Source organism: Engraulis encrasicolus, chromosome 14, assembly GCF_034702125.1.
Source record: "Engraulis encrasicolus isolate BLACKSEA-1 chromosome 14, IST_EnEncr_1.0, whole genome shotgun sequence".
NCBI classification, from domain to species: domain Eukaryota; kingdom Metazoa; phylum Chordata; class Actinopteri; order Clupeiformes; family Engraulidae; genus Engraulis; species Engraulis encrasicolus.
Window position 1 is genome coordinate 3,317,307 of NC_085870.1, and position 12,577 is coordinate 3,329,883.

Consider the following 12,577-nt stretch of genomic DNA (forward strand, 5'->3'; position numbering starts at 1 on the left):
TGTGGAAATGTGATGTTACTGTACTTGTTAAATGTACTGCTGCTGACATGGTGAGGAGCGTGAGGTAACAACAACATAAGGACATGAAAGTTTGTGTAGTGTATTGTAGTGTATAGTGCAAGACAGTTTGTGGTATAGTGTAGTGCATGACAGTTTATAGTGCAGTGTAGTGTGTAGTGCATGCTGACAGGACGGTCGGTGAGAGAATGAAGCTCACATGCTGTAAGTTGCCGAGGCGATCGAGGACCCACAAAAAGATAACAACAATGTCCGCTCTGTCATAGTTTCTCATGGCCCTGGGTGCCTCTGCTGGCCAGATGAAACATAAACAAAGCTCTCGCTCGCTTAGTCCACGCTCCATGTCAACGATGTTAGTGGTGTAGTAGTGGTTCCCTTCTCTTCGCTCTCTGCGCTACTATATTCCATACGCAAAAAAGGCTTAGGCTTACTTCTGCTCCTCCACGTCTGTGGCTTTTGTTTATTTTTCGACTGCTGGCACGTGTAGCTGGAAAATCGCGAGCTAACATATATCTCCCCCAGGCTATAGTCCATGACAGGCTGCCTGGAATACACTGTTTCTCTCCCTTACTCAGATCAGACAGGGGAGGGGAGGAAAGTGGTGAGAAGGAAAAATTAAACACATTTATATTCAGAAAACCTCTAAGTTAAACTAAAAACTATTTTTGTGATAGTGATATTCTTGTGGGGTGGTTGCGAATGAGGTGGTTGATTTGCAATGTGTGCCTGAGGAGGACTAATGGGCTCCAGTGATTATCTCTGTCAAGCGGCAGAGGTGTCAAAAGTAAAAGTAAAAGTACTTTTGTGGTGTAATTACAACACTAGCACATGGCATTACATAGCTGTTACACCATTTACTCCATTGTACCTAATGAGATAAATAGACTGTGTTATACTGAAAAACACTGGAAACCCAACAAGGACCCACCACAAACTTGATCCAACCAGTGCAGAGTTAGCTGATCGTAAGCCAAGTACACAGGTCCACTGGTTACTCAGATAAGTTACTTGTGTTGGAAGGAAACTTGTGTTTCTTTTTTTTACTTTTACTTTTACTTTTGACACCTGTGTCGAGCGGTAATGGAGAACAGCATCCAGCGCGCCGCGCAGCGCAGTGGAAATCACTGACAGATCCCCTACCACCCTTCACACATCCTCTACCACCCTTCACACATCCCCTACCACCCTTCACACATCCCCCTTCACACATCCCCTAATCCCCTACCAGCCTTCACACATCCCCCTTCACACATCCCCTACCACCCTTCACACATCCCCCTTCACACATCCCCTACCCTTCACGCATCCCCCTTCACACATCCCCCTTCACACATCCCCTACCATCCTTCACACATCCTCTACCACCCTTCACACATCCCCTACCATCCTTCACACATCCCCTACCACCCTTCACCCTTCACACATCCTCTACCACCCTTCACACATCCCCCTTCACACATCCCCCTTCACACATCACTACCACCCTTCACACATCCCCCTTCACACATCCCCTACCACCCTTCACGCATCCCCTACCACCCTTCACACATCCCCTACCACCCTTCACACATCCCCTACCACCCTTCACCCTTCACAGATCTCCTACCACCCTTCACACATCACTACCACCCTTCACACATCCCACCCTTCACACATCCCCTACCACCCTTCACACATCCCCTACCACCCTTCACACATCCCCTACCCTTCACGCATCCCCTACCACCCTTCACACATCCCCTACCCTTCACGCATCCCCTACCCTTCACACATCCCCCTTCACACATCCCCCTTCACACATCCCCTACCATCCTTCACACATCCCCCACCACCCTTCATACATCCCCTAATCCCCTACCACCCTTCACGCATCCCCCTTCACACATCCCCTACCACCCTTCACACATCCCCTACCACCCTTCACACATCCCCCTTCACGCATCCCCTACCACCCTTCACACATCCTCTACCACCCTTCACACATCCCCTACCACCCTTCACACATCCTCTACCACCCTTCACACATCCCCTACCACCCTTCACACATCCCCTACCACCCTTCACACATCCCCTACCCTTCACACATCCCCTACCACCCTTCACAGGGTGAGCTGGGGATCTGTGAAGGGAGCGTACCTATGTTCCCCGGGTCCTATGTTCCCCTGTCTTTGTATGGGAAGGGGGAACATAGGACCCGGGGAACATAGGTACGCTTCCTTCACACATCACTATCACCCTTCACAGATCTCCTACCACCCTTCACACATCACTACCACCCTTCACACATCCCACCCTTCACACATCCCCCTTCACACATCCCCCCCCTACCACCCTTCACACATCCCCCTTCACACATCCCCTACCACCCTTCACGCATCCTCTACCACCCTTCACACATCCCCCTTCACACATCCCCTACCACCCTTCACACATCCCCTAATCCCCTACCACCCTTCACACATCCCCTACCACCCTTCACACATCCCCCTTCACACATCCCCTACCACCCTTCACACATCCCCCTTCACACATCCCCTACCACCCTTCACACATCCCCTACCACCCTTCACACATCCCCTAATCCCCTACCACCCTTCACACATCCCCTACCACCCTTCACACATCCTCTACCACCCTTCACACATCCCCCCCCTACCACCCTTCACACATCCCCTACCACCCTTCACACATCCTCTACCACCCTTCACACATCCCCTAATCCCCTACCACCCTTCACGCATCCTCTACCACCCTTCACACATCCCCCTTCACACATCCCCTACCACCCTTCACACATCCCCCTTCACGCATCCCCTACCACCCTTCACACATCCCCTACCACCCTTCACACATCCTCTACCACCCTTCACACATCCCCTAATCCCCTACCACCCTTCACACATCCCCTACCATCCTTCACACATCCCCTAATCCTCTACCACCCTTCACACATCCCCTACCATCCTTCACACATCCCCTACCACCCTTCACCCTTCACACATCCTCTACCACCCTTCACACATCCCCCTTCACACATCCCCTAATCCTCTACCACCCTTCACACATCCCCTACCATCCTTCACACATCCTCTACCACCCTTCACACATCCTCTACCACCCTTCACCCTTCACACATCCCCCCCCTACCACCCTTCACACATCCTCTACCACCCTTCACACATCCCCCCCCTACCACCCTTCACACATCCTCTACCACCCTTCACACATCCCCCTTCACAGATCCCCTACCACCCTTCACACATCCCCCTTCACACATCCCCTACCACCCTTCACACATCCCCTAATCCTCTACCACCCTTCACACATCCCCTACCACCCTTCACCCTTCACACATCCTCTACCACCCTTCACACATCCCCCTTCACACATCCCCCTTCACACATCCCCTACCATCCTTCACACATCCCCCCCCTACCACCCTTCACACATCCCCTAATCCCCTACCACCCTTCACACATCCCCTACCACCCTTCACACATCCCCTACCACCCTTCACACATCCCCCTTCACACATCCCCTACCACCCTTCACACATCCCCTACCACCCTTCACACATCCCCCTTCACACATCCTCTACCACCCTTCACACATCCCCCTTCACACATCCCCTACCACCCTTCACAGGCTGCCAGGGTTGCCAGATGAGGCTGATGATTTACAGCCCAAAAAATGCTCAAAACCCGCCTGGAAGAAACAGCCCAATCTGGCAACACTGCAGGCTGCATGGGGTCAGTAGGCTGCTGGCTGTACTGTTTAATTTGCACTTGTGCATAGTTGTATTTCACAGGCAGCCTCCCCCCCCCAACACACACACACACACACACACACACACACACACACACACATATACTCGCGTACATACACTCACTTACATACACATACGTACATGCGTGCGTACACACACACACACACACACACACACACACACACACACACACACACACACACACACACACACACACACACACACACACACACACACACACACACACACACACACACACACACACACACACACACACACATACTCGCGTACATACACTCACTTACATACACATACGTACATGCGTGCGTACACACACACACACACACACACACACACACACACACACACACACACACACACACACACACACACACACACACACACACACACACACACACACACACAGACACACACACACACATACGCACACACACACACAGAACCCCCCCCCCTACCCTGCACACACACAGACACCCCCCCCCCAAAAAACACACACACAACCCACAACCCACTTCCCCCTGCCCCAAAAATGCTCCATCATCTGGCCCTGTAGCCTAACCTCCGCCACCCCCATTGCTGCCTGCATGTGCCCCCTCCGTGAGAAATTGAAACCAAACTCCAGATTGAGTTGACTGGCTCTGCTCTGCTCACTCGAGGAATGGGAAACTAAAATTCCGGCCCGGAATGTTCCAGCGTGAGAACAGTTCCCCACCCTTCTGTGAAACCCTAAATTATATTATGAAGTATATAGTGTAAAACAATTGAATTCAAAGAAATTTCATCCAGTCACCATTACCACCATATGTCCTGGCACCTTCTCTAAAAATCATGTACATTTAACGAGGTTACATTTGCATTGACGGTAGCAAATGATCCACTTTACTTCTGACTGGACGTAAACCCCATCTCCCCCGAACATCAACCCCAGCAGCCCCAACAGGCAAAAACTGTAACGCCAGAGATTCTTTAAATATATAGAGATATGCCAACAGTAATAGGTTTCTATGGGCACCTAATGTGACCAGGTTCCGGTCTGCCTAAAGGGACGTGTCATAATACTCCTAGCATCCTTAGGTCTACCTAGGTCTGCCTAAAGGGGAATTTACCCCCCCCTCCCCCTTGCAACTGTAGAACCCGGAAACAATGGGCCAATGGAACCTCTCTCTCTCTACTCTCTCTGGTAACGCCGTTCAATGTTTACTTTAGCAACGAACAATGGGGCAAATCCATTGAGAGTTAATAGGCCAAAATTCTATTTCATTGTGAAGTCAAAAGTGGAGTGAATGGAAAAGACAGTTGATTTGGAGTCCATTATATCTACTGTCAAAGGGGTAAATCCCATCATAATCATGTGGATGGTTATGATGGGATTATGCATGGTTCAGTGATTGATTTGTTATGTCTGCAATAACATATCTATATCAAGAACACATCTTATTAGTGTCAGAGCCCATCAACTGAAAAAGTATGACAGCACTCTCTCCATCTCCCCCAACTCTCTCTGGTCTAGTATCGTACTGTTTGAGTTAATTTAACCCCTGTGAACCTTACCAAAGAGGTTCATGGTCAGTTTACAGGAATTTCCCTCATTTTCCACATCCGATCTGAGTAATCAAATATGGGATCTAGTTTGGAAATGAACTAGGATGTAGTACTGTATTTCGCCACAATGTTGAGAGCTTTTAGGATATGATGTCTTATAGTGTATAGTCGGAGTTGTGTTCTTCATTGAATTGTTAGCTGTGAATGCAAAGGTGTGTGTGTGTGTGTGTGTGTGTGTGTGTGTGTGTGTGTGTGTGTGTGTGTGTGTGTGTGTGTGTGTGTGTGTGTGTGTGTGTGTGTGTGTGTGTGTGTGTGTGTGTGTGTGTGTGTGTGTGTGTGTGTTTAAGAGTATTATTTTACAGAACCACATTACAGATCATTAATAAGATATAAACATAAAAAGGCCATGCCTAAAGAGGGGAAAGAGACAGAATAGACATGAGATCACAAGACTACCAGATTGTCAACATAGTAGGAATAGAAGACTTGCAAGACATGAACCGTACACATGACATCTCATTGCATTAGGTCACAGAGAGGGCGTCACCAATCAGTACAAGTTATCAGAGGCGATTCTAAGGTCAGGTGGGGCCCCAAGCGAAAATTCAAAAGAATGAGCATTTGAACCAAAATCGCTATACTGTGGTAAAATGTGAGCTGTTATTCACTATCTAGGGCAGGGGTGTCAAACTCAAATTGACCGAGGGCCAAAATCAAAATCTGGAACAAAGTCGCGGGCCAAACTCAACATTTACTTATAAAAAATGGATTGAAATTGTGCGTACATGCACTTTATACTCATAGTTACATTTCACACACACTCTTTCCCATCATACATGGTTAAGTTTAAATGTTTCTTCGCATCCTGTGACACACAAAATTTCATGTTTAAGTCTTGTTATGCTACACATTATGAAATGATCTTGCGGGCCGAATAAAATGGTACCGCAGGCCATATTTGGCCCCCGGGCCTGAGTTTGACATCCCTGATCTAGGGGCTTGGGGGCTCCAAGCGGCTGCCTGCTTTGCCTGGTGGCAAGATGCACCTCTGCAAGTTATAGTGAAGAACATCGTCGTGCTGGCCCCCTGTTTGCGTCCTTCGCTTCACCGAGACCTGACACACGACACACATCATATCTGGCGGCCACATGCTGCAGAGATCTGACTCAAACTGACTGCTGCTCTGCAAGAGATAGCACACGCCCACCTTCCCATGAGCCTCTCTTCTCTTCTCATAAGCGTCTCTTCTCTTCTCTTCTCTTGTCATGAGCGTCTCTTTTCTACTCTTCTCCCTTCCCATGAGCGCCTCTTCTCTTTTCTTCTCTTGTCTTCTCTTGTCTTGTCTTCTCTTCTCTTCTCTTCTCCCTTCCCATGAGCCTCTCTCTTCTCTCCTCTTCTCTTCTCTTCTCTTCTCTTCTCTTCTCTTCTCTTCTCTTCTCTTCTCTTCTCTTCTCTTCTCTTCTCTTCTCTTCTCTTCTCTTCTCTTCTCTTCTCTTCTCTTCTCTTCTCTTCTCTTCTCTTGTGTTCGGTTCTCTCCTCTTCTCTTCTCTTCTCTTCTCTTCTCTTCTCTTCTCTTCTCTTCTCTTCTCTTCTCCCTTTTCTTCTCTTCTCTTCTCTTCTCTTCTCTTCTCTTCTCTTCTCATAAGCGTCTCTTCTCTTCTCTTCTCTTGTCATGAGCGTCTCTTTTCTACTGTTCTCCCTTCCCATGAGCGCCTCTTTTCTTTTCTTTTCTTTTCTTCTCTTGTCTTGTCTTCTCTTCTCTTCTCCCTTCCCATGAGCCTCTCTCTTCTCTTCTCTTCTCTCCTCTTCTCTCCTCTTCTCTCCTCTTCTCTTCTCTTCTCTTCTCTTCTCTTGTGTTCGGTTCTCTCCTCTTCTCTTCTCTTCTCTTCTCTTCTCTTCTCTTCTCTTCTCTTCTCTTCTCTTCTCTTCTCTTCTCTTCTCTTCTCTTCTCTTCTCTTCTCTTCTCTTCTCTTCTCATAAGCGTCTCTTCTCTTCTCTTCTGTCTTCTCTTCTCTTCTCATGAGCGTCTCTTCTCTTCTCTTCTCTTCTCTTCTCTTCTCTTCTCTTCTCTTCTCTTCTCTTCTCTTCTCTTCTCTTCTCCCTTCCCATGAGCACCTCTTGTCTTGTCTTGTCTTGTCTTGTCTCCTCTCCTCTGCTTTTCTCTCCTCTTCTCTTCTCTCCTCTTCTCTTCTCTTCTCTTCTCTTCTCTTCTCTTCTCTTCTCTTCTCTTCTGATAAGCGTCTCTTCTCTTCTCTTCTCTTCTCTTCTCTTCTCTTCTCTTCTCTTCTCTTCTCTTCTCTTCTCTTCTCTTCTCTTCTCTTCTCTTCTCCCTTCCCATGAGCGCCTCTTGTCTTGTCTTGTCTTCTCTCCTCTCCTCTCCTCCTCTCCCCTCCTCTCTTCTTCTCTTCTCTTCTCTTCTCTTCTCTTCTCTTCTCTTCTCTTCTCTCTCCTCGAGACTACCAGATTATCAAAATAGTAGGAATAAGACCGTACACATGACATCTCATGACTTCTCTTCTCTTCTCTTCTCTTCTCTTCTCTTCTCTTCTCTTCTCTTCTCTTCTCTTCTCTTCTCTTCTCTTCTCTTCTCTTCTCTTCTCTTCTCTTCTCTATGGCCCGTGTCAAAGCCCAGGGGAGCCATGGCAACGCAGAGCACCCATTAATCTCCCATCCTGTAAGACTAAACTGTTTGGACAGAATGCGTCGAAAAACTGGCCTGTCTTTTTTTAGTCAGACGGCTTGGGCTATACCATGACAATTTGTTATGGTCGGACTTTGGGAATAAAATACAAAGAGCATGACAGAGACGATTGTACAATTGTAAATAGAGTATAAAATACATATAAAACCCTGTATGCCAATCTGGACTCAACTGTGGTTCATCATGGCCGAAGTAAACAACAACAAAAAAAAGCATGGCGCTTACAATATGTAGCCTACATATCAAGTGTGTTATCAAGTGTGTTTAATGTGTGTGTGTGTGTGTGTGTGTGTGTGTGTGTGTGTGTGTGTGTGTGTGTGTGTGTGTGTGTGTGTGTGTGTGTGTGTGTGTGTGTGTGTGTGTGTGTGTGTGTGTGTGTCCTGTGTGTCCTGTGTGTGTGCTCGTTATTTACTCTTAAAAAATAAAAATAAAAAAACCCTCTTTGCAATTGCACTTGTTCTTCTTTCCTGTGCACTTTGCATTTGCTTGTGATGTTGGCTTGATTATGTCCTCTTTTGAAAGTCGCTTTGGTTATAAAGCGTCTGCCAAATGCAATGTAATGTAATAATAATGTAATGTAATGTCTCTTGTGCAAGAGTGCCTGCTGTGAGGGTTACCCGTGACACAACGTTCAGCTGCAAATATGATCTGTATGGATATTAGCAGTGGAGGCAGGGGGTTCAATTAAACAGGGCCTTCGCTTATACAGTGTTTACCATGCCCAGGACAAAGGCATCTGAAATGGCCCCAATCCCAATACATTCAGTGCTATGATCAGGGTCGCGGACAGCTTTGGGGGGGCCCGGGACAAAGTCATCTGAAAGGGCCCCCAAAACCCAATACGTACATACAATGCAAAGAGGACCCAATTCTTGGCCCCCTAGTTCTCTCCCTGGGCCCGGGACAAGTGACATGTTTGTCCCACCCGCCCTGTCGGAGTCCCTGTGGCTATGGGGACCCAATTTTGGGCCCCTATACCTGGGCCCGGGACAACTGATCACTTTGCCCCGCCTGTCGGCTTCGCTGGAGGTAGGGGGTTCACTTACGCAACACTAGCTCATGGGGACCCCAAAGTAAAAGAAGACGAAGAATAACAATCAGATTTAAGGCTTGCACTCCACATGGGGGGAAAGAGCATTATTCATGGAGAGAAATACTGGCAACGCAGATAGGACCGCTGACAGCATCGACTGGGCCCAGGTTACAATCATCTGAAAGGGCCCCCCACCCATACATATAATGTTGAGAGGACCCAATTTTGGGCACCCTCTCTCCCTGGGCCAGGGATGACTTATTACCCCCGTTGACTCCCCCCTGGGCTCAGCATACCATGGTGCTGAAGCATAGCTGAAGCCCTGGTCATATTTAGCGTTGATATTTAGTATGAAAGGTTATTGAAAGTCAGGGTGTTCCCTCATTTTTTCCTAATAGTAAGGTGTGGGAGAGTGGTCAGGGAGAGGGAGAGGGAGAAGGAAAGAAATACAGAGAGAGGTAACTCAGAGAAGCAAGAGAGGTAGCGAGAGAGAGAGAGAGAGAGAGAGAGAGAGAGAGAGAGAGAGAGAGAGAGAGAGAGAGAGAGAGAGAGAGGTAACGAGAGAGAGAGAGAGAGAGAGACAGGTAACGAGAGAGAGAGAGAGAGAGAGAGAGAGAGAGAGAGAGAGAGAGAAAGAGAGGGAGAGAGAGGGAGGTCATGCCTGCGTTTTGTACCCAGCTTTATTACTCATACACATGGAACTCCAGAGCAATGCCATGGACAGTGACATTACATCACTTCCTGTGAGATATCTCCCAAGAGAACCTCTCTCTTTCTCTCTCTCTCTCTCCCTAGCTATCTCTCCCTCTCTCTCTCTCTCTCTCTCTCTTTCTCTCCCTCGCTATCTCTCTCTCTCTCTCTCTCTCTCTCTCTCTCTCTCTCTCTCCCCATCATGGAAAAATAATGAGGTCAATACCTCCATAGAGACAGAAAAAAAAGACGAAGGATGATTTAATATTTACAAGTATGAATTCATTTGCTTGTCAAACACAGGCAGTTTTCCTCAGCAGGCTGCGGTACAGACACCAATATTCTGGAAACAATGAGAATATTACAGTTACAAGGCCATGGGAATGACAGACATCACAAGAGCATTGCGCGGAAGTTCTAACGTTTAAAGGCATGTTTCGTTTATGGGCAGAAAGTTATAAGTAGGCTAAGGGAGTGCCGTTTTTTCCCCCAAGATGAACAGAAAGATGAGCCACCATTCTATCAATGTAACATTTAGGTTTCTCAAAGGGACGCAGGCCTAGGAAGCACCATCATGTGGTTCGCTTTACAAGGGCTCCTAAAATCAGTGCTAAGTGATATAGCATGTGCTAGTAATACCCAATCTGCCTACAGACATAGTTAGAGATGCACCAGATTCGGATCCGGTTCCGGATCTGGCAGGATAACAGGGTTTTTCACAGGATCCGGATCCGGCAGGATCTTAAGCAGTGGATCCGGTATCCGGGATGTTACCTAAAAATCAGGATCTGGTGCATCTCTAGCCTAGGCTTTTCAGTTAGTCTTTCACAACCCCAATCACTGCATGGAGTGAAAGCCCTTTGGAAGCGGCCAGTGCAGGCCATGTGGCAGTTAGCCAATGAGTCTAAAAAATAGTTTGAGCCAACGTAATAAAAAGGGCCCATGTGTGCGAGTAGACTATGTTTCAACCCTTTTGTAGGATCCGTTATCCGGTTCCGGATCCGGCAGGATCTTAAGCAGTGGATCCGGTATCCGGCAGGATCCTAAAAATCAGGGTCCGGTGCATCTCTAGACATAGTAAAGCGAGTGGACAGCTAGCTGCTTGCTGCAAGCTTCTAATTTTGCCCATGCAGTTTTGTTTGATATAATATAATTGACATTTAAAGGGTCCACGGGGGGAAAAAAGAAGTGTATCGCTTATTCAGTTGTGGTCTAGCAGCTGTTCTCCAGTTAAATTCCTTCGAAAAGGCAGAAGACTTTAAAAAACAAATAGTTTGGTTTCTAAACAAAAACATAGCTTTATTTGGTCAGGAGGAGGATGCTACCACCACTAGATAATTGCAATGGCGTAGTGGGAGAAATGGACATATTTGCACATGCCACCCATGAGCCGTGACTAAGGACAATAACAAATAAGGCTGGTGACAAGAATGTTGAACAACTCCACATGCTTTCGGAAGAGGGAGAGGTCCGTGCATGTTTGTCTCTGACAACTTCAAACTGAGTTTCATGGAGATGTCAAGGAGATCTCAAGAAAGATGACCTAAAGTAATAAGAGGCAAAGACAGACACACAGAGCGAGGGAGCGAGCGAGGGAGGGAGGGAGGGAGCAGAGGATTAGAAGGGGAGAAAGAGGAGGATAGCCTAGCCAAGTCAAGTAGGCCACTACTATAGACAAGCAGCCAAGTCCTTTAGATTTCTATGATCCATGCTGGGTAATTCAGACATTTTCATTATCACTGATTAATCTCCAAAACTTATCTTGCTGCCTCTCTCTCTCTCTCTCTCTCTCTCTCTCTCTCTCTCTCTCTCTCTCTCTCTCTCTCTCTCTCTCTCTCTCTCTCTCTCTTGCTGGCTCTGCAATAGTCTACTCTCTTCTCTTCTCTGTGCCTTCCTTTCCTTATGCTGGAAGCATCACGTCTCGGGCCAGAGAAAGCAGATTGTAGCAGGAAGAGCTGTGCGCCGCGCAGGGATCCCAAGGGCACTCCAAGTCAAGGGGGGAGATTGTTGTGTTTTGGAGATAGTCCCCCTTATTCCCATGGTCTCCCTCAGCTCCGCAGAACTGCTCCAAACCTATAACCCATATGGCATTCCACAAAAACAGGATGCCCGCCCGGCCTTTAAGAAGCTTCTGGATTCTATTAAAATCACAACATAAAAACAGCAAGCACATTGAAGTGAAAAAATGCAGAAGAAGAAAAAAAAAACTTAAAAGAATCCCTAATTGAACCTTTCTCTGGTTTGTCACTGTCTCGGAAAAGGCCAGTCCTCTGCTTTCAAGTGGTCTTGAACCACGTGATCCCTGAGGTTCTGTTTGGTTGTTTGTTTACATGCTGAATCAAACTTGGACCGGATGGGATCGGATGGGCCCCTCGTGCATACAAAGCAACATTTGCCCTTAGTACTATAATGAAGGGGATTCCACGTGATGTTCATGTCAGGCGTCGTTTTATTTTCATTCCACTCACGTGCCCAGTAAAAAAAAAAAGCAGTACTCTGAGAGTAGAGAGTACTCTGGTACTAAATACACTCCTTAACATTGTTGAAGTGTTGAACACTACATTTTTGTACTGTGTTCTACTTCTTTTGCTGCCTTAAAATTAGTCATGCATGCCCAAATGAGAATGGCTGTGACAAGTGTGAAGACTCGCAGAAAAATCATTTACAAACACAAACACAAATCCTCAATATTTCGCTGTTCTGCTGTAAGTGGATAAGATTAGCTTTGTGGTAGCCTAGTGTTTCTCACTGTGCTGAAGAATGAGCTGAGTAGGCTGATGTGCTGAACTATGTTCTGTTCCCTGCA

General features: G+C 47.2%; 1 protein-coding gene across 1 annotated transcript in view; it reads left to right on the top strand.

The window, feature by feature from the left end:
* Window positions 1-12,577, top strand: part of ripor3 (RIPOR family member 3) — a 96,109-nt gene that overhangs the window by 729 nt on the left and 82,803 nt on the right. The gene's annotated exons all lie outside the window — the stretch shown is intronic.